The 26,324-nt window shown below is 49.7% G+C and overlaps 1 protein-coding gene across 2 annotated transcripts in view; it reads right to left on the bottom strand.

Annotated features, from left to right (window-relative positions):
* LOC149372185 (leucine-rich repeat, immunoglobulin-like domain and transmembrane domain-containing protein 2) overlaps positions 1-26,324 on the bottom strand; it is a 273,141-nt gene that overhangs the window by 185,182 nt on the left and 61,635 nt on the right. For both annotated transcript variants that reach the window (XM_089566581.1, XM_089566580.1), the window contains one exon: positions 24,356-24,480. The gene's annotated coding sequence lies outside the window, so the exon portion shown is untranslated. The remainder of the gene's footprint in view (positions 1-24,355; positions 24,481-26,324) is intronic.

The following is a 26,324-nucleotide window of genomic DNA, read 5'->3' as shown; positions in this document are numbered from 1 at the left end:
CGGGCGCGCATGTTGAAATCAGTTGAACCTCGTTATAACAAAGTTGAAGCGGCCCGGCGATTACTTCGTTGTAGCCATAGCTTCGTTATAGCCCGTGCTTGACCGATCTTCCAAGGGGAATCGTCATTCTATCGTTACATCCATTATTTCGTTATAAACCGTTTCGTTATAACGAGGTTCGACCGTATATATTTTGTTTAGACCAAATTTAGATAGCTCAGTACCATACACCAGCTAACATGGAGTATAGTAGAGCAGAGCCCAGACGCAGCTAACACGGGCTCTCGTCATAACGTACGCAGTCAAGTAGGCTTCGAAGGACTTGCAGATAAGCAGTTTTTCAATAAAAACTGTCGTGGGGCTAACACGGCGACAGTGCTGTGCACACGTGTATTAGTACAAAAAACCGGGTGAGGAGACTGAAGCTATTTCGTAACAGAAGGTTATAATCATTATTATTATTACACTCTCCAGTCATCCAAGCTAATTAGAACATCCGAAAAAAAAAATGCGAAAACAATCGAGCAAATGTAATTCCATCATCGCATTCAGGTCACTTGATACGAAAAAGAAAAAACACAGCAATCAAGTTTCAGCGGCGTCCCCAGCGGCGTTAGAGTTTTCTTCTGATGAACATGCGCATGAATGCGCACGCATCAGCAACGCTAACGCACCCTGGATCGCCCGGAATCGCGTCACGCGCAGCTGACTCTCACGCGTCGATTATTCTGATCGAACAGCGCGCTGCTCATCTTGCGCGCCGCGTTCTTGAGAGACGAGAAAGCTCAACGGCACGATCCCGCGTGAGCGCGGCGCCGTTACTTGCCGTAAAAATGCCACCAACACGCTGCGCCAGGCGGACGAACCAACTTTTTTCCTCCCTGAAGCGCATAGCACGCACACATGGACGCAACGACGTCAGCGCCACAAGCGCCGGCTCAGTAAAGCTGTTTACGCACGAGCTGGATTTCTGTTATGCCTTCGGGAGAAGAACAGGGGGGGGGGGGGGGGGGGGACGTAACACAAACTAGGGGAAAACAAAAAAAAAAGGCCTTCTAAAGCCATCATCCTAAAGGAGCAGCAGCGACGAAAAAAGGCTCGGCTGAAGACGTTTCCGGCGAGCCGCCCTCGGATACTACTTCTAGGGAAAATAGAAAGAAGGAATAAAGATTCTAGGGAAAACGGAAAGAAGAGATGAAGGACACGCGACGCGTCGCGGAAGACAGAAACAACATCGTCGACGTCGTTCCTACGAGGCGACGGGTGAACAGGGCGGACAAATAAATACGAGGCAGCGCGGACACACAGCGACGACGGCAGCGGCGTCGACGAGGAGAGATCGAACGGCCGATTGCTTCCAGACAACTGCCTCTTCCGCCGCTCGTCGCGTGCGTCCGCGGGAGGAGATTTGAGCTCGCAAAGCTGCCGAGATCAGAGCAACGGGCGGCATTCCTTCGTAGCGAGCGAAACGGGCCCGCTTGCGGTGACATCCGCAAACGACGACATCGGGTCGCAACCCCACCCACCCCGAGCGTGATGCAGCCGAGGCTTTTCTTTGCGACCCAGTCGCCGGTCAAAGCGGCGGCCTCCTTCAGAAAGTATGGGGCTTTACGAGGGGGAGGTTGAAGCCAGCGATGAATCGGGACCTTGTGTGCGGGCAGGGGGCGCTGTGGTAGCGGGGAGGGCGTCTGAGAAGTGGGCGTGTAGTCCAAACCACGGTTCAGCTCGCCAGACAGCGGGGGGTGGAAAAAGAAATAGGAAGGACAGGATGGAGCGCATAAAAAGAAAGAACGAGAAGCCGAGTCGAAATCCAGCCGAAATGCCTTTCCACCGATGCTTCTCTCACATCCCCAGCCTCCTTCCCCACTCTCCCCATCGCGCGAAGGATCTTCGGGGTCTTGTCTCGGCCGAGAGGAGCGTACATCTTTACTGAATCGTGAGGAATGCGGAACGAGAAATTCTCGAAGCCCTCTTCTATCGTCCCCCGTCCTTCCCTACTCCCCAAAACCTCGTGTCCTCCTGGCTCCCGTTGGTCTCGGCCCCGCTGCCTGTGCCGTATTGAGAAGCTGTCGTCTACTTTTGCGCTGTTTTTTTCTTTACTCTTTGTTTTCCGTCTTCTATTTATTTCCTTTAGATCCGAACTCCCTGCTGCTGCTGCTGCGAGCAGCTATTTCCCACGCTACACGGACACAATATGGGCCCTTCGAAGGGACCATCCACTCGGACTCATTCCTTCGCCGTCGGTCGAAGAAGAAGAAATGGCCGCCTATGCGGGCTCACCCTCCCCTCTTTTTTCCGTTGCTTCGCCGGTCGCTCCATCCATCAAGGAGAGAGTGAAAGAGAGAGTGGCAGAAGAAAAGGAATGCGGGTGCACTTTCACTCACTTGTCCACGACTTCCATCGTCTCTCGAGCTTTCTCTTTCCTTTGCGCCGTCTTTTCTTTATTTTTTTCTTCTCAGGCGCGGCGCAAGGTCGACTCGACCGACGTCTGGAAGCGGGGAGAGGTATAGTACACGATGTTGAGGTCAATTTGAGCTTCATCTGCTCATCGGGCCGAGCCTGAATGACCGCTCCGCCGAAGCGGTTACATTTCGAAAGCGTCCCTTCTTTTTCGGCCAGTGCCTCCCTCTCCGTAATGTCCCTGATGTTTCTCCACTGCGGAGCCCACTTGTTTTGCTCTCTCTTGCCATTAGAGGGCACGCTGATCGCCACGCGTCACGCGATTACTCCTCCGCTCTACCCCTAGCCCCATCCCCTGCACTCGGAGCTAGCGCGGTCACGCACGTGGAATGCCAAAGAATAGGAAAGCTACTTTGTAGACTTGACTTTTCCTTCCATTTTTCGTCGACTCGCGCATAAGTGCGCAGTATTAGCTGTGCGAATAGCCAGGTGCACTTAACTCTCTCCTCTGCTCCATCTATTTTTTTTTTATTTTGCGTTTGAGAGCGATGACTGAAAGATACTATAGACCTAGGGTGAGGTCTGATCCCGGCGACCACAGCCGACAACACACCCTATGACTAGAGCAGGTTTTGGCCACCCTGCTGTAGCATTTAACCCCCAACTACTATATGAGCACAGCAATTAGGACAGTAATAATTGAGAGACATTGGGGGAGACCCTTATCTTGCAGTGCGCGTGGTTGGGATGATGATGAAATGTCAGAGAGACCATAGTCATAGCTTGGGGGGAACCAGTGACAGCAACCTCACAGTTTTGGCTGCTGCATTCTATTCTTCAGAGCCACTCACAAGGACAGATATAGCGCGGCTATTCCTTCCACAATACATTTCAGACATACTCATATAAGAAATGTAGTTCAGCTGGATACATTACTGGGCAAGTTGGTTCATGCCATGGAAAACGCGCAGCCTATCTTTCCATCGTAATAAGTAGCATTCGTAGCGTGGCGATCAACAAAGTATGTGGTTAACGTTCTTCACAAACTTGATTTTTTTTGCGTTCTTCATCTTACTAGTTGTTTACAGCGCTGTGAAGGCTGCGGCGGTCTGAGCCAATCAGAACGCCGTACGCTGAAAAACGTATCCCTCAGTAACCCTCACCCACGACTGGTGGCTCCACCACTGGGAAGGAAAGAGCACCAGTGGCCAGGTGCTGCGCGCAGGAGACTCGGCCTACCCAGAAGACCTTGTATTTATACTGCATATCAGTAGGTCCTTTCAGAGCTACCAAAGCTGCGATGTGTGCGAAGGCGAAGTTCTGACGATGCAGAATGTAGTGCCAGTGTGAAATGGGCATTGGATAGCGTACGCTAAGAAAACAGCGTGCTTACTGTACAAGTGTTAAACGCTATTTCAGTTGAGCCTTACCGTGCGCTCGCGTTGCGTATCCCAGTTGAGCGTGATTGGCTCTTGCCTACGCTAATATCATTTCCAAAATGGCGGCGCCTTTTGAAGCAGGATCGGTTACTTCGGACTGGATTCGTTGTTGTTACTGTCGTTTTCAGTTCGTTCACTGGCTATAATAAATGGGGCACCGGGATTTCACTTCGTCTCATCTCGCCTGTTGCAAAACGAAAGAGCAATAAATTTGCTTTTTTTTTAAATTTAGTGACGATTCCACCGCTTCCAGACCTAAAAAGAAGCGTCGGTTTGTTGCCGAAAATAATTCCTGTTCGAACAACCAGATGGCGCCACTAGGCTGACCTTACTGTTGCGTCTCCGTTTTGCATACGCTGAACTAGAAGTGGGTATGTGACAAATGGCGTGATATCCTGCAAACTGCTCGTGTTTAGCGTACCTAAGCGTACATACGATTATGGTGCGTAGACAGCATTGACTTGTAGTCATTTCTAACGATATATCATTATGCCGCGATCAGACGACACGCAGACGACGACGTGCGGAGGAAGATGTTTAACGCGCTCTCGTGATTGGGTGAGGACGTCTCAACCTTTCATAGTGCTGAGAGGAACGTATGAGACGGAGTATACGAATGGCGGCTCACCACTTCTCAGCAGACTTTCGCAGTGCTGTGTTCGTGCGGATTTTCTCTCCTAATTTAATCAGTCAATGAAACACTCCTTACACTTTCAAAACACCATCCTGAACTACCTTTTTTATTACTGCAATGGTTGTTTAAAGAATAGTTGTAACAGTGCTCAAATATTCGAGGGAATATTTGTTGTCTTCCTTGGCCATGACTGGACGAGAGAGCTCTATCTTTCACAGTGCTGCAACGACTTGTGAGGTGAAGTACGGTTCCAATCGTTCGCTTCTTTCCTTTTCTTTCTTATTTCTGAATTGTTCCTTTCTTATTTCTTTTAGTACCAGGTCGAGCGAACGGCAGAGAAACGGGTTTCATGCTCACCAGCTGCGCGGTGCCGCTCGTGACGGTCCCACATACAAGTGCTAAACCCATAGCGCATCCATATAGAAGCCAGCTCGCAAACACAGACGGGCAGCTGAGTCAGCCAGGCCGCAGGTGCGCCGCGGCCCAGTGGGCTACGGGTTGAAGCCCCACCAAGGGAAGAGCCCGCATGCAATTCGCCGAGGGGCCGTTCACCCCGTGCCGGCGCACTGAATGAACGGTGCCAGGCTGCGGTGTCAGCAAAGTGAACGCGTCCGAGGCGCAGCTTTTCGACTCGTGCGCAAGACTGCGTGGCCTCATCCGCAGCGAACGCCGCCATCCGCGGAAATGGCAGCTGGTGCGGAGTCGTCTTTTTGCGGCCGCCTCCGCGTTACCGACACGCTGCGCGCTGTTCCAGCTGCTATCATCCCACGTCACTTACTGCGAAAGCATGAATGCAAGGCAGCTGGTTTACTGAGGGCAACTGCGAACTTGTAAACGGTCATTGAGGTGCGATTCGTGAGCACCGGTTCCACATCCCTTTAGCGCGTAGAGAAAGTTCTCACTTGGGTACAACCCAGCGTTACTTTACTAGCTTGTCTAGTAACGTTGGATACAACGGGTAATTCTCGCAGATAGTCACATGGGCGCGTGCACTAAACGTTGCGCGTTGTTAACATAGCTGCTATTAGTCAGCCAGAAGGACACCCGGTCGTCCCTGACGGCTGCCCTTTCAAAGCAGCCATCAACGTGAAATCAGCGCTGCCTGATTGGAGACACCACACCTGAAGGGGATGTTATTCGAGATGCGAATTAACAGAGCACTGCGCGAAAAAAAAAAAAAAAAAAAGGGGGTGGGGGTACACTTCAGCTCCGCCTTAAGGGTATGACGATTTAGCGCAATGGGTTAATGCCCATATATGCAGAAGGCCGTTCTCTGCTTTACATTCATAGATCCCTGGGAGTCCTCATATTCCTCCTGGCGCGGAGGGGGAGCGGTTAAGCGATGTGCGATGGCTGGTGCTCCCAGCGCCTTGAGTGACCCAGGTTGCTGTTCCCGAGTAGTCAGTCATTAATTTCAATTCCACCTGCCACAGTGGACAGTTTGCTCACAGTCCGGTGGGCAGGCTGTGATGACGCCGCAAGGTCACGTGACCTATAGGTGGCTGTACCTGCCTCCTAGGTTGCTCTCTGGGCACCACCTGCCACAGGCGTGCTCGTGATTTTTCGCTCGCAACGCCGACAACGCCGGATGTTCTCGGTAACAGGGCCTTTAACGCTATCGTGTTAAAACTTAGAGGGTATACTTACTGGGCGCCGTTTGTGTCGAGGTACGCTGTAGCTTCGGTACACACTCCACCTAGCCGAGACCTGTAGGCTGTTTTAAGTGGATGACGCACAGGCAAAATAGGTGAGTATTGCTTGAGTCACACGCGAAGACATTTGGAAATGAGCTGCGCGGAGACTGGACGGGTGCGTATGCACACAATAGAGATTAATGTCATTTTACGCCTATAGAGATTTTTACGTTTATTTTACTCAAAGCGTACAACTCCGGTCAGGAGGGGAACGTAAATGAAAGATGCGAGACGCTATTTTAACGCCACCACAAGCGCCACACGTTCAGACTGCCTGAAGAGACCTTCTTCATTCAATGTCAAGAGGACGGCAAAGCGAAGGTTCAAGGGGGCACAACGAACCAACGTGCAATGAAGAAAGCGGCTGATGGAGACTGCGCAGAAAAAGAAAAAAGAGAATACAGAAGAAAAAGAAACCGCCCCCACGTGCAATCAATGCTTGGGCTACACACGCACGCGACGACAGAAGACCCGAGCCCAGGTCCCGAAGCAAAGACGTGTTTTGGGTGGCGCGCGCGAACTCGTGGCATCCGCGGCGCGTCCGCTCTCGACCGGTGCCGAGGCCCACCGGTCACCCAACCTCGCTGTCCCCCGCGGCCTTTCATTTGAAGCCGATATAGGGCTTCTCTTTCTCCCGTGGTCCGCTTTTCTACCGCCGTCTCTTCTCGGCAGCAGTCCCGTCTATAGGACCGGCAGCTCATTTCTTGCTTCTTTTTTCTTCGCGCGCGCTTGGTGTATACGTTCGGTTCGAGTGGGCACAAAAGGAGATCCCGGCTCGGGAATGAAATGGCAGCCGCTTCGGCGGCCCCGAGCCGTCGGGAGAACGAAGGGAAGCCCGCCGATCCCCACGAGGGGAGGAAGCCTCGCGAACGCCCCCACTCGAAGCGATCTCTTTTCCCGGCCAGCGAGCACGTAGAAGGAGCCGTGGCCGGCATTGGTGGAAGAGAAAAAAATATAAAAAGAACCCGGACTACGGTGTCGAGAGTATGTAAAGAAAGAGTGCGCGCCGTTCTAGAGAAATCCCACGCCGAAAGGAAGCTGTTTACTTCTTTTTCAGTTCATTCCGTTTATTTTCGCCTTGAGAGCCCGAGGGCATTACATAAGGGGAGGCGAATTAACATGATGTATATTTCTTGAACATGGAAAAAAGTGAAGAGAAAGATACAAAATACAACGAAAGCGAGCAAGAACAAGAAAAACAAAAATATAGCAAAAATGCAGAACTGCACCTAAGTGAAATAACAGCAAACAAGCCAAAGCAAGAGAAACAAAAATTACAGTAAGGCGCAGAAATGCAACTAAACGAAGTAACAAAAGAATCCGAAGGGTGAAGCTAACGCCTGAAGCTAACGCACAGTAATCGGGAACTCCAATCGGGCGCGTCTCCTGCAAGAGCAGCAATAAAGAGCAGCAACCGCCGTCATACAAGCATTCTCGTTTTGTGGCCTGGGGCAATAAATACAGAAAAAAAAAGAATATAATCCATTATTACAAGTGGTGTCGTTCAGGCGTGGTAAGTGCGACAGCGCTGACGCAGATGCTGCACCCGGGGCTCTGCCTTTGCCTGGCCTCCTGACTATCTATAGCTCTACCGTCGTGAGGTTGCCAAAACGATTGCTTAGGAACGGCGACAGGTGGCGCAGCGCTTAGTGTCCATATCCGAGCAATCGAAGCCTACAACTGTACAGGGTTCGAATGAAGGCGCCAACGTTTTCCGCGTATCTGCTGCACCACATCAAATTCCGACTCTCCCGTAGCATCAAATCGAAACATAATTCATCGTGGCTGCGAAGAAAGAGAGAACAAAATTTTCTAAAATCTAAAACTTCATCTGGCTAGTTTAAGAGCGTACGTTGTTGGGCTAGTCGGTCAATCATGGTAAATAAAAGGGGCTACTGCGCACAAAAAGACACGGACAAGAAGGTAACGCAACAAGCCTTCTTGTTACCTTCTTGTCCGTGTCTTTTTGTGCGCAGTAGCCCATTTTGCTCACCTGGCTATTCATAATGGCGAGTTACAAATCTCCAATTTGATGAAGTTCCTAACAGTAACCGTTAAATAATCAACTATAAAAGTTTAGCTACCCAAGATGCTAGTTAACGAGGCTTAGTTGTTCTCAGATGTCCGCAACTGGACACAATGCTATGCCGAAAAAAGCGACCTTTCAACAACAACAAAAAAATTCCATTAACGAACAGTTTCAGTGAAACAACGTACACGCGCCTGGAGGAAGCAGGCAGTCACCGGAGCGGCAAGGCGGTTGTGCTGAAGCAACCAAATTAATGCATAGAGCCGCTAGTGCGCAGAGTGTCGCGCGGTGAATGCTCGGTTCTGTACAGCAGTATAAAACAAAAATGTTTGGTCGCGTGTTTTCTTTTTGTAATAATTCCAAGACATTATTATGCATGGATTAACCACCACGTGGTATTCGTCTGCGACCATGAAATAATTTATAATTAAATTTCTCCTCTCATGCTATTTCGGTTTAGGTTTTAACCGAACGATGGCTGTGACACTAACTTTCAGTACTGGTCACGTGAAGCGTGAAAACACTGCGATATAATTGTTGTTTTGTCGTTTTAATTCACCGCAGCGGTGCAGTCTGCATCAAAAACCGGAATCAAAACGACCAAAGAAGCAGAGATTGTAGAGCATTTTTTTTCATGCCTCACACAACTTGTACTGAACAGTGACGTCACAGCTATCACACGGCTGTTGAAACCGAAACCGATGCACCATGAGACAAGAAATTCGATTATAAATTATATCTTGGTCATAAGACAATACCATGTGCTGATATATAAATACAGACAGAGATAAGACAAAGAGATAAGAGATAAATAAGATAGAGATTGTGTATATTTTTTACTAATAACTTTTTTGTGTACAATGTGCATGCCTCTGCATCCGCCCCTCCCCTCTATAATCTACATTTGTACCCTGAGGGTATAATAAATAAATAAATAAATAAATAAATAAATAAATAAATAAATAAATACTAATCCCTCCCGCACCATTACGAATAAGAAAACGCGCAACCAAAATTAGGTGTGTATATATTCCTTTAATTGGTCACGCACTAGAGCGCTGTGTAGATTCCTATCTCTTTCTTATTTCGTAGCCACAAAAATAAACGCTTATCATTCGATTACTTTACAAGGTCAGATTTTTCAGCAAACCTGCACGGTTGCTAACAGCTCGTTTAATGATGTTATTCTTCCCCAAAATACGTAAAAGGGTACAAGAGTGAGACAGGTAGATGAGGCGATTTAGCATTTAGCACACAAAGGTACTAAACTAAATGCTAACCAGTGAAATGGCGCGCAAACCGTCGTTATGGTTTGTGGTCAGCACGGGTACAAGGGCTCTACAGTACAGAGTGGCGGGCTCTGCAGTAAAAGGCGGCTCGGGAAGAAAAAGAACGAAATACAGACGAAAGAAAATGAGAGACGTCGACAGCAGCGCGTCAAAGAGAGCGTAGACGGAGAACTTGAAGCCAGGTTTTGTATTTATTTATCTCCTTTGTTATTTTTTTAATTAAAGGTTTCAACGCTGTCCGGTGAGAAAAGCCAGGTGGTCGAAAAGTAGCTCCGCTCCGAACACTGCCTCAGAAGAGGAGCCCGGAAAGGAAAAGCTCGGTGTTTAAAAATATAAAATTCGACGGCTAAGCGTGGAAGCCGCTCGGACATTATAAAAACCGCGAAAAAAACAAACAAACAAGAACCACCGAATGGACAGCCGACAGCGCTGGACGGAACTGCCAGCTCCGCCAACACCTGTCCAACTTCACCGGTCCGCTTCAGAAAACAAAAAAAAAAAGCAGCAATCTTTAATGAAAAGCCTGGAGAGGGAGTTCAAAACAGAAATTCCATTCTGGAATCCGGAAGAAGCCGCCCCCAAAAAATTAAAAAAAAAAGAAAGAAGCCTTGTTTAATTTTTTTTTTTTTTCGTTCGCGCTGTCAGTCAAATCCGGCGAGCCGCAGCAGAATACGGGGCCTCGGCGCGTTGCTTCTAGTGACAGGTCAATGCAGCGGCGGTAGCAAGATGGAAGAATCAAAAAAGAAAAAGAAAATAGACATTCGCATGGCGGCCAGCTTTCCGCTCCCCGCGCGAACTTGGCCCCACTCGCCCCCAGCTCGCTCCCCCTTTTGCGGCCACTGTTAAAAGCTGAGAGCGAGCGACCAGTTCGACAGGACCCGAATGGAATGGAGGCCTCGATGCACTCGAAAGAGATGACTGAATCAAACGCGAGGCAGCCCCGGAACGTGACGTATCAGGGAATAAAGATAGGGGTGCAAGCTACGAACAAACAGAAAACAGAAGAGCAGAAAGACTTGCGAGCGAGGGAAGCGAAACTAGGAATTTTGAAAGCGCCCCATCGTGCATGAGAGGAGACAGGTTCCCCATTCCCCCGCCAACGCGTGTATATATATATATATATATATATATATATATATATATATATATATATATATATATATATATATATATATATATATATATATATATATATATATATACGCACACACGGCCATGGTCGGGAAAGCGGGAAACTGAGGAGCTATAAGGAAGAAAGGAGAAGCGAGAAGGGAGGAAGCAAGAGATAGCAAAAGAGAATCCCTGTGCGACACAGAAGGAAAAGCGGTCGCACAAAATGACCGGCAACTCCCCGCCAATATTGCAGGGCCTACCTGAACAGGCAACGAGCTCCGACAGAGAAGGAGGGGGCGGGAAGGGGGGGGGGGGTGTTGTGCTCGCACCAGCCGACAAAGTATCCGGCGGGCACTAAACCCAACGGGACAAGCGAGGGAACAAGCGCTCACAACAAGCGCGCACAGGCCACAAAGTAAGCACCGCGGGTGGGTGCGGGAAGGGCTCGCGGGAGGGGACTCCCAAAATGTGAACAATGTTTCCGGTAGCGAGAAATGCGTCACCGCCACAGAGGAGGGAAGGGAGCGTGGGAGGTCCGAGATATATAGTTTTCTCGTCTTCCCTCCCCCGGGTTTCCTTTTTCTATGTACATCATGTTCGGTTTCCCAGGTGCGACCCGGTGCATGTCCGAGCCCGAAGCAGCGGGGGGTTCGTGATGCCCGGCCGTTTTCGCTTCGTCGTGTCTACCTCTGAGTAGTTGTTCTTTCTGCGGCCTGCTCGCCGCACTCTCGGAGCGTGCGTGTCTGCCATCCATTCCGAACCCTGCCGGCGGCCGCGGCTTTCATAATTCCCCCGCGCGGTCGCCATAAAGCCCACGGCTCAAACGGCGGTGTGGCTGAGCTGCCTGTGTATCACCAGCCTCGTGAGCAGAGGGGCGGGTCCCGGTTTCGCTTTTAAGGAGGGCAGGCCGCTTGCCTTAAAGGGCGAGAGAGGGCGGTAGGGGAGCGCAGTGCGGATGCTGTCGCCGCAACGCATTTAGCAGATGGAGGATCCAAGGGTGAAAAAGGAAAAAAAGGAAAAAGGAATAAACGAGAGAAAGAAATGGCGTAGCTGACACGAAGCCCCTGCTTCTCTCGGAAGATTGAGAGTGCAGGGTCGACACGGAATGGGGATGGGGACGGACGCATGGCGGGGCAGATTTGGACTGCACGCAGAAAGGTGTACTTATTTGTCCGGAATTACGGGGCCTTCTATGCCGACATAGAAGTCAGTTGTGCAGAGCCCTGTACAATAGTGATTTGCATGAAAATGCATACCTGAAAGGTCATCCCCTCTTGCATGCCCGGCAACGCCTCTTATGACGCCAGACTCAAGGTGCATGCAGAACAGGCACCCAGATGTCAAGCAGCCGGGGACGAGAATACAAAAAGAAAACTGCGCCTGGTCACAAGTTGGGCATAGCGTGCCGCAAGCAAAAAAAGAAAAAAAGAAAAGTAGAAACGGTGCCACCAATGCCAGGAAAGGTGCATATGCAAACAGAGCGACGCTGTCGTAACAGGGATCGACAGCATGCAGTGTCGATAACAAAGTGGGCGACAGTTACCAAACATTAGAAAGCAAGGACATGACCGTCACCGCCATAGCGATTAAAAATAAGGATAAAAAGACACAACGTTTAAACTGCCCGCGCAAAACCACGGCCTTTCGTCCGCCTGAACGCAGTGGCAAGCAAGGATGCGGGGTTAACACTAAAAAGGGGAGGAAGAGGGAAAACGCATGCAAAATATATAAACATCAAGCGACGCAAAATCAAGCAGTGCGCGATAGGTCGGAAAGCACTCATCTGATTTGATTACGCGGAGTTAGTCGGCGGCGGGGGACAAAGAGGAAGAAAAGGAAAGCGAGGGGATATGAGAAGGGAAAAGGGGGGAGCCGCGCTGTTAGTTTAATGAGTTCTCTACGGTGTCTTGCGGTGAGACGGGCAAAGAGGACAGGCCCCGTGAAACCCGTCCTGTTCCGTGAATAATAGATGGCGACGAAGTGTGCCGGAGGGCAACGGAAAAGCCTGGCTGGCTGGCAAGAGCGCGCGCTAGCTTGCTCCCGCCACGAGAACAGGGAGTCCCGGAGGAGGGAACGGCGGCAGGGACGGTAGGGAGTCTCTCTCCCTAGGCGCCACGGGCTTTGCCCCACATAGCACGGACGACGGGATAGAAAGGAAAAACGAGGAAAGACGTGCTCTGCTGCTCCTCTTGCCGCTGTTGTTTCTGCTGCTTTCGCGAAAGACGCTGGCGTCGCAGTCACATCCCATTGGTTGCAGCCGTTGCGAAACTATGGCGGCTTTCACCCCTCACGGGTTGAGAGAGCGAGCGCGCTTGTGTGTGCTCGCGAACCTGCTTCCGCACCAGAGGCGTTAATTTGTTTAGCACCGGCACCCTCGCGGCGGGAATGCACGATACGTGCTGTTCGAGTGAAAGAGGAATGATTCTTTCCTCCTCTTTTTCTTTACTTGTTTTTTTCTTCCTCGGCGAAGACGGAAGAAAGCTCCTCCTGGTCCAGAACCGCAACTGTCCAGAAAAGGCTGCGGTTCCAACGTCTTCAGCCGGCTCCCTCAATCCCAAACGTACGCGCGCGACATAATCCAACTAACTAAGCCTGTCGAAACGTGCGGGTGAAACTATACGACAAGAAAAAGCGTCATACACGCTGTTGAATTCATTCCGGAAATGTAAATGTGTAAGCTCTAAGCAACGAGTTTTAGAGCATTTTCAAAGCTAGAAGACACGTCTTGGGATTTCTGTTCTTCCGTTTATTTTTGTAAGTAAAAACGTAGTCGCCACTATATGCAGAGGGTGCAATTCTCGCCGCTCCTAAATGTCAGGGAGGAAGCATGCGTGCTCAATTTTTACACAGCTGAGAACTAACGGCTGAGTATCGCTCCTCGTCAGAAAGCCACGCACACGCAGGGTCGTTGAAAGACTTGCTCTTTCGGGAAAGAAGAACCCGTTCACCTCATGCGCGGTAAAATAACCTGAAAGAAATTAGGAACCAGCCGCAAATTTCATCACTCGCTCTCTGATCTTGGCGAACCAGCAGCAACGCGGGTGTGAACAGCGCGCCTGCACTGAATGAACGGGTTCCTCTCCCTATTTCTCTCTCTTTTTTTTTTTTGCTGTCGTCGCAGTGCGGTCCCGCATGCCTCTTCGTTGCATTAGCGCAGTTAGAAGCTCCTACACAACGAAAAGACTTCATAATTTTTTTTAAGCGGCACAGTACGAAGAAACCGTCAACCTCCCTTCAACGCCAGGATAGCTTCATGCTTAAATTAAGTGCCCCTGGATTAGACACTTCAAGCGAATCGCGAGGAAATAATCCAGACCGCAAGGCGGAAGTTACACGCTGGAGAGAATGCTGGAGTACGCATAACTGATCTTAATCGACTCGATAAGCCAATTAAGAGTAATCTGGCCGCACAGTTCGCTTCAGCTGCTAGCATACATCAACCTTCCAAAGAATACCGCAAGCCTATACGGAGGGGCTCTTTTATTTGCATTTACCGGAAAAGCGTTTTTATGGGCTTGGCCGAGTTCCGTGCTATACGTGCTCCTTGACGATAACGGAACACGCGACGGCGCCGACCTTGGGCCTAAATCCGAAAGCTCTGGCATATAGCGCATTGACAAAAGCCCTCTGAACAAACAGCCCGGCGGACGCGAGGCAGCATATACGCCATGCAGGCCCGTACACACTGCACGCTGTCTGGGCGGGCGGCTCGGGCAAAATTTATTAACGTTGAGGCTGGACGAAACGTCCGCGCGAGTGATGACAGCGCATATAGTGGGCTCCACGAAAGCGTCGTGGCCGCATAGCTGCGCCAGAACGCGGAAGGTCATCGTAAACAAGGCTGCTCCCAGAACCCTCTACACGCGGACTGCAGGCAAGCGAGCCATCAATGCATATTTGAAGACCCCATGCACACAACTCCACCCATGCTCATAAACTCTGAAGCCGGAGCGGCATCATATGCATCGTCGCAAGCCACGCGGGCGCGGTGTCCGAGCGAGTGTTTGCCAGTGGGCTTTTCTCCTGATGGCGGAAGGCTAAAGATGCGGGTGTCTAATGACGAGTGATCCGTCTTTAGCGCAGTTAATCGACCTTTAACGGAAACATTTTCTTTAGCCCAAAGGTCCGCTGTCGACCGATGTGCCCTAATAAAAAGGGTCTATAGACTGTCTACAGACTTCTTATAGACTCCATTGCCTTCCTACAGATATTCCCTTTTGTCTATTCATAGTCTATAGACAGAATGCTACTAAAAGTGTATGGCCATAAATCTATAGATTGTCTATAGACTGTCTATAGCTTTCCATAGCGTTTGTTTTGCCTATAGACTAGTTTATAGGACTTGTCTATAGGAAATACATAGGTTTTATAGACAAAAGTCTAGGCTAATATCATGAGTGGAAACTCACCTGTAACGCTTAAGGAGGCACAAAAAAAAAAGAGGGCTGAGGATGGGGCGGACTTTTTTTGTAGGGATGGAAGGGCACTTATAAGGACCCCTCCAGCGCCAAATATATGGAGCTTCAGATGTGCCGCGAGCATCTCACTGGTCAACAGCGAAGCGACTCCTTCAGGCCGGACACTTTTGAGAAAGACTGCACTTAATCGTACAATCATATCAAAGGGGAAAACTTCATTACCATGAGTCAATGACTACTTACTCGGCAAGTATACGAGTGAGATGCATAGTCTCTGCTTCCCTACAAGCATAGTTCTGGTGATAATACCATTTTAAACTAGAGAGGAGAATTTTCCCCCCTCCAGACAAAAGACTTACTAAAGAAAAAGAGGTTACGTGGCGTCGTCTACAGACGAGATCGATACGCACCCCATCACTCCTCGCGCACATTTATCCAGATCTTTACAGCCCAAAGTGCAAACACTGTGGCCAACGTGCTACCCACGATCACATCCTGCGGGACTGCAAAATAGAGCCACCTCCGGGTGGTCTAGTTACAGCTCCTTCTCTCGAGCAGTGGGAGACCGTGCTGGCTAGCTCTGACCCCAGAACGCAAGTTTTGGCGGTGGAGTGGGCTGACAAAGTCGTCGAGGGCTATGTACTCTCGACCACTTAACGCGACCTCTTGCCAAGCTCTTTCCGGCGAATAAAATGTTTTACAATCAATCAATACCTTGATTACCATTAAGGTCGACGCAGAGGTAAAACGCTTCCAAATGCTGCGCGCTCGCTCAGGGCGAACAGGCGACAGCGATGGCCCTCACTAGTTTTACTAAAGGTAAACAACCCGCGCACGCATCGGCGATCAGAAGAAGGCTTCACGGACGGAATTCCCTGCAACAAGTTCTATAATTCTCCCTTCAAGGAAAGCCTATACGTGTTCGTGTCGGTTGACAGAATTCACTAACCTAAACATGGTAACCGATGGTCCACTAAGCTGACGTTTCATAAAAACATTAGCGGCGCTAGCTGCTAGCGACCCCCCAAGTGGAATTTGCTTCACGGATCTTCTGAGGGAACTGTCTCGTGTACACAACGCAGATAGCGCAGTTTGCGCTCATTCGGAATGTCCATTTATGAAACGAATATACTTTCCGCGAAAGCATCGCTTGGATCGATATGAAATCAATGTAATTGCATGCGCCAGCATGTATTTATCCAAAATTTCAGGTTATCAGCAGCGACGCGCCCCCCATAAGTAAGTCGTATAATGGCAGGCTTTACAGCAGCCCATCAAGAGAATGTCTCCATCCCGCACTGTGACACGACCACCATTTAGTAGGAGGAGCTGAATTGCAGCACGGGGTCACAGGAGCGGCAGCAGCAAGCGAGCGTGCGTAGCTCAATGATGCAAATAGGACGAAGGTCCGCGCCAGCAGAGAGTCGATGTATACGAACAAAACGGCGACTTAGGAAGCCTGTTCCGCATCGATCGATGAATCGATGCGCACTAATCATTGCTACAACGTACGTCGTTTGGGAAAAAGTAACTTAACGGTCGCCTTGCACGCGATTCATGACAGACAATCGTTTCAGGAAGGAAAGTTGGTCCAGCTGAATAACAACTACTTGAAATGACTGCCGATGCTTGCACACGCAGAGAAAAAGAACAACACACAGGAAGAGTAAGAGTGCGCAAGATATGCGCCCTATACTCAGCCTTCCTTTTTTTGTCTGTGTGCTTCCCTAAGCGTTATAGGTAAGTTTCCACTGAAGATATTAGTCTAGTCAGCAGGCCTGTAGTTTCGAGTGAGCGCCCCTAGTAACTACCACTAAGCTGCTCCAAGCATCCGGCGCCCACGCAGGAGTCAAGCGAATGCAATGAAGCCACCTTTCCTCGTTTATGCCTCATGGCCCGCGCTCATTTTCCAAGCGCATTTCTCATCTCTGTCTCCCTTTTTTTTTAGTTCATACGGTATCCAAAGACATGACAGCTGCGCTGGAGACGCCACAGCTCATATGGCGAGGTTACAGACCTCATAGCTCCATTCATAAGCGGCAGCGCCCGGCACCCCGTCATCCGTGCAGGCAGTCGTCTTCATCTAGGTGCAACTTAAGACAAGTCAGGGATAACGTGTACAAGGCTGTCGCTGCTTTCCTGCTCGGGCTTATCTTAGCGGACGCGCTTCGCCACGCTTGAGATGCTGGGATGACGTCGAGCGTCCTCTTGCACGCCGGTGTAAACGCAGGCTCAGCCCCGATGGCCGACCGCAGTCAACTGTATATGAACGTATGCCACTCTCTCTTTTGGCTCACTGTTAGGGCTCTACTGGCCACTTTTGATTTATTTTTGATTGGCTTGAACTCGCTCTCAAAATTTCGGTGGGAGTTTCCTCCAACATTATTTTTGTTATCTTTGTTGCTACGGAGGTTCATCCTTGGGGAAAAATGAGGGAAACAAAGAATGGAATGAGTTTATTCTTGCAATGTCCGAAACGTATCATATACTGACAGTAAAGGTCTTCATCTGTACTAGCTTGACTACCAAATGATCGCAGTATTACCAACCGCCGTTTTCCAAAATATATTTTCTCACATCAGCTGCCATAGATGCATACGACTAGCTATAAGATCACTAGCTGCTAATGCTAAACCTTCCAGCAAAACAACCCAAAATTCCAACGCTCGTACTATTACATCACAAAGAGATGGAAGGATTTTGAATGCTAGCACTTATTCTGCGTGTGTGGATGAACATATGTGCGCAGTTAAATCGGTGCACACATACTCCCTCCGCAGGCGTGGCCGTGTCGTATGATGCTGGCGGTTATAAACAGGATTCGTAAGCAGAGGACTGTCGTTGGAGAGCCCAAACTGCCATTCGAATACCAGTCGCTGCCCGCAGTCGAAAAAACTGCGTCTCCGTAGGACGAAAAATATTCATATCGGCGGCTAGCAGCGTCACGTCGTTGAGACGTCACCGCGTTTCTCCACTTGAGCCAGCCGGCAAGGCCGCAGATGACTTTTGTGACAACAACGTTGAGGCATCACGAACGCAGTAGCAAGGAGCTTCGCGGTGAAAAGAGGCAAGAAAACGAAAAAAAAAAAAAACGCAGAAGCAGGCGCGCTTGAACCCGGTCTTGGTGTAACAGCAGTCGCAGCCTGCCGGTATAACCGAGAGGAAGGCGAGGCGAGGAAGACACGGGGGCTCCGTCAGCGAGCGCCGCTGAGCGGTGTCAGCTAGGCCCGCCGTCCTCATCACTTTAGCGCCTGGCCAGGGCACCCGCACGAGCTTCCCCGCTCTCACTGACGTCGGCCGCAGGCTTATAAGCAAGGGAGAAGGGGAGAAGGACGGCAATGCGAGAAGCCAGATTAGCGCGCCTTCTCCCAGGAGCCACCACGCGTCAGCTTTGGCTCTCTGGGCTGCGTCAGCAGAGGAGGCGCTCGAAGCAGAAGCAGACCCACGGCAACACCGCACCCTACTATACTGCTCTCGTCCTCCTCTACCTCTCTCTCTCTCGCTCCCGGAGAAGCAAAATCCTCGCTAAGTAAGAAAAACAGCACGTAATAGACGCCGAAGAAACACAAGAAACACATGGGTAGCGAGGAAGGCTCACACGTATAAAGCCGAGAGTGGCGCCCACCGCCTCTTGCTACCAGACAGCCAGACAGATCCGCTCCATCCGAAACCCGATTCTCGGCGGCAAGCCGGGCACAAGGCAATCATCGCCAAGCGAGGGCCATTTAAAGCGACCGCGCTGACAGCTCAATAAGCGAGCGGCACGCGGGAAAAGATGCGCCGAGAGCGGTCTCTCTTTCTCTCTCTTCTTTATTTCTTCTTTTTCTTCTTTGTCCAGGCGGTACGCTCTACTCCGCGCTGCTACACGTCCTTACCGCTGCTGGTGAGGAGAGTAAAGCCACGCACATGCAACCAAGAAAGGAACAAATGAATGAAATAATAAAGAGGAATGAGAGGGAATGATCGAAAACGAAAGGAAATAATAAAAAAAAAAAGAAGCGGTGGCTGGTTCACTGAGAAAGCGATAGCGTCCCCCACCCCCGTAGCCGCTCTGCGGCAGTGCCGTCCCGAACGTCGGCTACGGTGCTTGCTTCTCCAGACATATTCCCGGAAATAATATCTTGCAGCCAGAGGTGCACTTCCGCCTGAACTGCCGGAGGCATCGCAAAGGAGAAAAGGGACGCACTAGAGCGTGTACACGCTATGGAGTATGCGTTCCCCGCTGGTGGCATCTCAAGCTGTTGTCCGTTTATTCCTATACAGCGTCGTTGGCAGCAGGCCACTGCGGCGAAAACTTTCGGTCGGCTGCTGGAGGCAAGAAGTGCCGGCAAAGAATTCGCGAAGGCTGATAAAAGGCACCGCCGCATAGGAGCGCTGGCGTTACCTAGTCTAGACGCACTTACTGCAACAGACTTCAGTTGGTAGATTGCGCTTAACCATCTGTCTTCACTAACTATGTCCGTGTCAATCCAAGCAGCGCCGCTCTCCTAATAATACTGACGCGACTGCTGCTAAGTAAAAAGAGAAGGAAAACAGGACTATAAAGGAACAGATGCAGACAGGAGGAGGCCGTGCAGGTAGCGGAGCTTCGCTAACCACCAGCAAAACGCCTGTTGAGATCAAGATACCACCTCCGACAGCTCTCCGCTATTCCTTCAAGCAACGCTTCGACGAACATCTAGGTCACGCGACTGGCGCCGCCGTAAAATTAACTAGCCACTCGAAAATAATAAAAAAAAGAAGGCCACCGATTGTTATCGCGCTTCCCCGCCTGAACAGTGGCTGTGCCAACCGGTGTGAAGACTAAGGAACTTCTTTGCAAACTCGTTTTTGCTGTCACTATTCTTGTAGCGAGGCTTGCCCCCGCCGCCTACACTCGCTGTCCTGTTTTCTTTACGTTTACTTTTGCACAGTCCACCCCCTCCCCGCGTGTCCCCAAGCGAGCCACTGTCCTGCTGTTTTCAGGAAGGCCCGGTCTTTGTCTCATCAGAAAGCGTGCAGCACTGATGAAGTTGCGGGTCACTCTCTGCCAATCACGGGCCGAACCGAGAAAACCTCTTCGTTTGTACACGCACAAGGCAACAAGCTAGCGAAATCGTACGTGATTAGCCAATCGCGTTAGTCAACGGTGCTGCTGTCATGGCGCCGAACTATCGCGATCGTTTCTAAAGTGCGAAAAGTCTTTGCGAAGTCGACGTTTGAGTAGAAGCCACTGACTATAGCGTCCAGAGTACTGCACGGTTTTCACTGAGACACGAAAGTAGTTAAGCAGTCCCACGCCGCCAGCCATTACGCCCACGCTTCGTCGCCGGTCTCGGCCCGGCGATGCCCCTCGACCGGTGTGGAAGTAAAAGAATTGCAGGAGCAAAAGAAGCAAGGCAGGACAGGTCGATGTACTTCACCTCGATAGTTCACCGCAGCGCTGTCACTGTTGCCAAGAGGTGACATATTGTGACTAAGCCGGCTGCATGTTTGCGTGGCCTATAGTGTACTACTTTCCGTACTGATACGGTATTGCAGAAGCACACTATACTAAAACACGCTTCAGTGAGTTCGTAAGAAAGGTTCGTACACAACATTCCCATAACTTGAGTCAAACGATGTGTCGAAGGTGTACGGCGGAGCCGGATAGATTGCCTCGGACAACCGATATGCGGACCTCGTAAAGGTGACATCAGGGGCCGTATTCTATAAGCTGTCCATTTCCGTTGTCTATGTCGCGTTAACTTGGTACTCTGGCATGGGTCACTCACATATACCCGTGGCTTTCAAACATCTGTGGGAAGCGTGCCGACCATTGGAGACCGAACCACCCTACTGGCTGCGACACGCAGCGAATGGTGAGATGCATCACAGTGTCACGAGCAGGAGAAAGGACCTGACCATTGGCTTCCACTGGCTGCCATATACAGCCAATGGTGAGGCCCGGTCACCAACTACCCAAAGGCCTGGTCGCCTTCCACAGGGGGTTTAAAGCCGCGGGACAGCTTATAGAATACGGCCCCAGGCTGCTTTGGGACGCATTGAATCTTTATATATATTTAGATGGGCCTGAAGTGACCAAAAGCAGCGACAGCGAGCCTTATAAGTCAGGATCATAGAAGGAGCGTTTGTCGTCCGCTCGAATGCAACCATGGGAGGAGGGGCGCCATCGCTGAATGATTTGGGAAACTTAAATCCCGCAGTATCGGAAACCACCATTACTGCGACGCGGAGGCGTACAACGCCTTAAACGCGAATTTATCCGAGAAATCCTCGCGTAATAAGCAGTTTCCCCGTTATTTACAGCGCTCTTTGCGTTTCAAGAGACGCATTTCGAAGCAGATTATAGCCTCTTGCATCGACTCGCCAAGGTGTAGCAGCAAGCGAGAGCACGTCGCGACGCGACGGCGAGGGCGCTCTTGAGAGTATCGTTAAGCGCTCCTCGCTGGTCGAGCAGGGCCGCAGCTTTCCACTGCAGTGCGCGGAACTGTCCGGACGAGGCACGCACAGAGCTGGGCGGCGGCGGCGAGAGAGTCCGAGCATTTTTCGCGGCTTGTGGGCGGCAATTCCCCGCAGGCGCATTATGCAAAGCAGCCGCGGCGTTTTCGCCGGCTTGAATCACGCTTGGCCAGCACGCTCCGCGAACAGCGCCACGCAGACACGTGCGAGCAATTGGAAAAGAAGAAGGAAGAAGAGGGAGAGCGTGTAGATGAGAGAATAAGCGCGAAAACGCGCGCCGGACGAAGATGAGAGCGCGGCAGCGGCGTGTATCCGCGATTAAGCGAGCGGCGTACTCTGACGCCCACGCTCGCTTGTAGAATGAGCTGACGATGAGGGAAGCCGGCCGGTCTGGCAACTCTGTGTGTATGTTTTTTTTTTTTCACCTTCCGCTGATCTTTAGTTTTTCGCTGAGCAGGTATAGGATGCCGAGTGGACTGGATGCGTAGAGATAAAAACGCTCGCCGAGGTGGTGCGCGACGATATGCAGTAATTCAGAGCACTGCCGTGGGTTTTCCTCGGTGCCTTTGTTCGTGCACTTTCTCTCTGGAGGATACGAAGTGCTTCGATAGTTCGTTAAGTGAAGTGTGTTTTTGACATTAGATGTGAGTATGTAAATGATTATGTATGTATGTCAATGAGTATGTCTACTTCAGTTCTACTTTAAGGTAGCAACATATACCGACTGATATCAGTGAATAACATTAATCAATAGAGAGATGATTGGAGTGTGCGGGTTGGGTTACATTAAGGCTCTTCGCCACTTTGAACTGATACAGAATAAACATATTCTCAATAAAAACTTGCAAAACTGGTCCTAACCAAGCTATACGAAGCTTGTCGGCATTGCTAATGGGCCACAGTCAAATGGGAATTCCCAGCTTCTTCCTTTATTTTTTTTTATGGGCGGGATGAAATTTCTGCTTACGAAGAGACAAAGGCGGCGCGATAGATTCGTCTAAATTCGTGCGCCCAGACTACCGGCGAGCTGTAAACTACGTTTAGTGTCTAAAATTTTCCTGTGTTCTCAAGCAACATGTACAGCGGTAAACTCACACTGTAAACACGAATTACTCTAATGGGAGCAGGGCATGCTACCCATGCCCTGCGGTAGACTTCCATCAGTAAAAATACGGAATTCGGTTGGCATCGGAAGCAGATTCTTTATTGAAACCACATGTGAAGTTTTTGCAGCAACAACATTTTAACCCAGGTTTCAATCTCCCTCAATTTTAACCTAAAGGCCTCCGGTCCCGCGTTCAGAGTTTCCTTTCACTGCTAACTGAATTAAGTTACGACGCTTGAGGTGGGAATATGCTTCCGGTGCCAAGAGTAAGCATTCCTATATTCAGTGATCGAAATCTAGCCCGGGAGTTGGGCAGCATACCCTGCCATACGGAGTGCGCTAGAGGACTATTTCCTCCCTTTATACTTCCTAACAGGGTAATTCACGCTTACAGTTGAAATGCCGCGCTGTGACCCGTAGTTACGCGACGAACATTAAGCAAATATATAATTAGGCGAGAGGATAAACTATGTGGATCAGTAACCGGCTAAAGTTATTTCGATGTCTGTAAAAGTGAACCAAGAAACAACGACTGTCGAGTGCGATCCTATTACCGCCAAGGTAGGCAATAATGTCCCCGTTCAAGCCAGGACTCTTTCAGGTTTTTATTAAAACTAAGCTCTTAAAAAGCTGACCCTCTGCGGAAAGGAATACACCGTTGGTGTTATCGCTGAAAGTCTGATTTGAGTACACTTCCTAAAAAAACATATTCTGCCATACTTACTGATTTTGCGTGCAAATGAAACTTTCAACACGGACCAAAGTAATAACCGAATTTAATTAGAGTGCCGCTGACCGCTTAGCGTTTGTGCTTAGCCTGTCCTGCGTATGCTCACCCAGTGGAATTTATTTCTTTTTATTCCATTAATAAGTTGTAATCTGGTGTCATAATTCGAAACTCAATCGCTAATTTCTCGTTGGCTATTTGGCAGTTTATAAATACTTAACTAACTACGTTACTCCATCTTTAATTCTGCTCCTACAGGCAGGTAAGCAGCAGAGTGACGTCCAAGAAGAGAGACTTCGCCCGTACAACTAAAGTATCACTGGTAAATAACCGCTAAGAAGTTAAGAAACGAAGGCGCGGACTCTCTCAATAAAGCAAAAGGAAAAAAAAAAAAGTCCGCACCGGCTTTCTCACCCTCCGGTGTTCTTGGCGCACGACGGCTTACGTATACGCTCGACAGAAGCCTCTCAATCAGCGTTACCGTCGAGGCTAAACGTGAAACATCGCGCTTCTGCCGACCGCTAACTAGACGGCAACGGACCTGTAAGGAACCGTGCCAGCGGAGTAACCGGCCGCGAAGGAGAACGCAGTGTACTCGGCCGGCAAGCCAGTGACTGACGGCGAGCCAGACAATCACCCCGGCTGACGGGGAGACGGAGCGAACCTCGACGTTACTGCGCGCGGCTGCGGCGACGGCCGCCACCATACGTCTTGATCAGGGAACAAAGCCTGTCAGCGGAAGAATGGCAGAACATAAGACAAAGCGAGCACTGGCTCAACGGCGATGACAAGAAGCCTTGACACGAGGAGCGGCCGTATAGTCGAGGTGCCTAGTCAAAACACGCCGCACTTTCTATAGTCTTCTTGACGCGCCGGTGTCCCGCAGGTGTCCCCTACAGCTCTTCGAAAGGACTGCGCCTACATCCATAGGAACGTCGTCGACAAGGTTAAAAGTTCCAATCTTTCGAAACAAGAAAACTACGACGAGGTCTTTCTTTGAAATGAAGAAGAGAAGGACCTCGACAAGTGACGATAGAAACTAACACACGAGGGAACTGTGGCTTACCGGACGGCGTCCCTGTAGCACAGACGATGGGCGTGGACCGGAAACAGACGCGTCGCTAGCGGGGATGCGACAGGTGGCTGCGGTGAAACAGGTGGCGAAGAGCCAAGCTGTGGCACGTGCTCGGCCTGCGAAGTGATCCGTACATATAATATCGCTGGGCTGCCGCGGAGGCTGATACTAAAGTAGCGAGGCTAAAAACAATGCCATAAACGTTAGCCACTCTTATTCTTAGACGCCGGTGTAGACTTCGGCACAGCTTTCAAATGTTCGAAACTTGTGTTTAAACTTCAATGTTTCTTTTACTAGACACTGAAGTACTCTACAAACAAATAGGAGGACATCTATGCTAGCAAACATCCTACCCCGCTGCCCACTCTCCCTTTCTTCTGTTTTTTTTTTCTCGTTATCTGACATTATCTCTCCCGCCAGCTATATTGCTTCACCTAATCATGCAGGGTGTTGAGTGGTGCAGATATGGCGCGCATTACTGCGTACACCTTAACGAGAATAACTGCTAGTGAAGCGTTAAGAACGAGCGATGTGGGAAACTGCAATGGTTTTCTTTTACAGATTCCAGCGGGAAGCCGGTATGAGAAGGTAGGCATAAGAAAACAATGCTTAAGTTTTACTACGGTGAATAGAAGAACGGAATGCCATCCGTAACGAACAGAAAAAGCCAAAAACGCTTATGCGTTGCTTTTTATGAACAGGCGAGAACACGAAGGGTTACTGAAGGGTTGCCAATCCCTACTACATATCTTTAGAGCGCACCCTTAAGAGGTAGACACTAAAGAAAATATATATAAACAAATACAATAAAAAAATAAAAGGACATGAAAAAGACTAATTCACTCAAATAAGCACACGCGAGACCAAGAGCAAGCGCCCGCCAAAATAATCCCGCATTCGCGCCCTCAAAGTGGCCTACGTTTTGAGTTTGCCAGAGAGCAAAGCTTTCCCATAAATTGACGTTACTGTAGCCAATATAAAACCACTCCTCTCCTTGTCCGAATGCAGACGAAGTGAAAGCGGCAATAGAGAACCGGTGAAGCAAACAGTAGAAAATTTTATTAGCTACGTTCAGTGCATAATTCTCGGTGGTATCGTCAAAATTAATCTCTGGACAGTTATTCTGCCTCGGCCCTTTTCGTTGTCCGCTGTGTCTTCCCAGCGCCGAGCATATTAAAGTGGCCGCACAATCAATACAGCTTTCTTCTCGTACGGAAGTCCGCCTCAAAGGACACGACGAAAATGCAAAATGGCACTGCCTCTGCAGAGACCAGTGATTAAATGACACCGGACAGGACCTCCCGGCATAGCTTTGATGATTCTGACCGGCGATGACTGTAAGGGGACATGGCTGGGCACTATTTTGCTTATTCATTTTACAGCCCACCCTAATGAATGTAAGGGGACGTCAATGCTAGAGCACAAAAGGCAAGGACGTAGAGCAAAGGAGCACATATTAGTAAAGCGGGCAGCAGCAGACAATGTGCTCAGCATTGTTCTTTTGTTTTTTGGCAATACAGAGCGCTAATTAAATCATTAACGCTAACCAGGTCGCCCGCCAGACTAAGATACAGTATGGCTGTACGTGCATTTTACTGATATTCTTGGCAATTTAGAAGCCACGTGTCCGATCAGAAAACAGAAAAGGAAGGTACAGCAAAACCTGTAGAACCACTACCAGCAGGCGACTCGGAATACGATAAGTGCCAATATTTGCGCACGAAATACGGCAGGGGTTATATTACTCTTCAGACTCTCATTGTCCACTTCAAAATATTTCATTGCTGAGAGCACAAAGAACAGACAATCATGCAGAACAGCAGCGCAATATAGTTAATTTTGTTTTATTATTATATCTTATTCAGAAGATGAAGTGATTAATCACAAGCCGCTTCACTCGATAAGTCATGGAATATTGACTTGCTTAACGCAGTTGCAGAAGACTTGATATTGCTGTGTG

Source organism: Amblyomma mixtum, chromosome 1 (genome assembly GCF_055824585.1).
Source record: "Amblyomma mixtum isolate Tamu chromosome 1, ASM5582458v1, whole genome shotgun sequence".
NCBI classification, from domain to species: Eukaryota; Metazoa; Arthropoda; class Arachnida; order Ixodida; family Ixodidae; genus Amblyomma; species Amblyomma mixtum.
The sequence above is the reverse complement of the archived record's forward strand: the minus strand, read 5'-3'. Positions and strand labels throughout refer to the sequence as shown.